This window comes from Anarrhichthys ocellatus, unplaced genomic scaffold (genome assembly GCF_004355925.1).
Source record: "Anarrhichthys ocellatus isolate YVR2014 unplaced genomic scaffold, GSC_Weel_1.0 scaffold2, whole genome shotgun sequence".
NCBI classification, from domain to species: domain Eukaryota; kingdom Metazoa; phylum Chordata; class Actinopteri; order Perciformes; family Anarhichadidae; genus Anarrhichthys; species Anarrhichthys ocellatus.
Window position 1 is genome coordinate 16,318,291 of NW_022280032.1, and position 1,346 is coordinate 16,319,636.

The following is a 1,346-nucleotide window of genomic DNA, read 5'->3' on the forward strand; positions in this document are numbered from 1 at the left end:
CACACACACACACACACACACACACACACACACACACACACACACACACTCTAGTAATAAGCACAAGGCCCACAAATACAGGTATCCTATCCACAGTCATTCATTCCATCTGATGTAGTTTCAGTCAAATTCAAAGTGTCGACGAAACTATCTAAAGGAATCTGAAGTAACAGTGGATGTAGAGGAAGTTGAGTGACATGCTCCCGTGTCTCTGTTAGTCTTTGTAACTGAATAAAAGACGGAGAGTGCACTGATGTGGAGGGAGGGAGAGAAACACAGAGGATGAAGACAGACGGCAGTGAGGGCTCATAGAGGGGTGGAGGGTTAGACGGACGGGATTGCAGTAAGGCTGGGTGATAATTCAATATGATAATGATGATGACTGTGTGATGAAATCATACAGTGTGATACACAATTACGTTGTCTAAATTGATAATAACAAGCACACACTCAAATTTCTCCAAAAATCGGATTATTTTGCACTAAAGTTCTTAAATAAGAAAATACTTTTCATTTGTCAAGTATTTCATTCACACAAGAGACTATAAAACCATGTGGTCATTCCATATAGACTATTTATTTGTTGACTTATTAAAAAACATGCTGTGTTGTGATATACATCCTTATCAAGATATCAAATCACCGTTTGATGATTTTGTCCATATCACCCAGCACTATGGCAGTGATGGTATTTCTACGACTTTCATTTTAAATAAAAATAAAAAAACAAACAGTGTAGCGATACTCAAGCGTGCTGCAGACGGATTAAAACAATACAGCGAGAGATGCAGAGAAGCAAATAAAAGTGAGAATTCTACCGATGGGAACTGAAATGGAGGCTTCACAGAGAGGGTTTGATGGCTACCTGCAGGGCATGAGAGACAGGAAAATACAGAGAGAGTGTGTGTGTGTGTGTGAGTGAGAGAGGGGTGCATATGCAACAAAAACTTTGATTCTTCAGAGATCATCAGCAACTATTCCTCTGTCTCACCTTGGATGACTTCTGGCTGAAGTTAACTTTCTTTTTAGTAGCTTTAGAGCTCTGCAGCTGTCAGCTTCTTGTAACCAACAAATAGCAGCATGACAAAACTCCTGCATCTCTGGCAGACAACAACGCCGCAGCGGCAGAGAACAGTTGTGACATATCTAAACCCCACAAGACACAAATACCTGTGTAATTGAGATGCACCCATCAATCGAAACTGTCCCTTTGTCAGCTGATTGGTCAAGACCGCTGACCAGCTGAACACACGTGCGTGTAAATGAATGAATAGTTTTATGCTGCACATATAGGAACGTCACACACACACACACACACACACACACACACACACACACACACACAC

General features: G+C 41.2%; 1 protein-coding gene across 3 annotated transcripts in view; it reads right to left on the reverse strand.

Moving 5' to 3' along the window:
- The window catches only part of srgap1a (SLIT-ROBO Rho GTPase activating protein 1a), a 73,259-nt gene that overhangs the window by 23,914 nt on the left and 47,999 nt on the right, over positions 1-1,346 (reverse strand). The window lies entirely within an intron of this gene.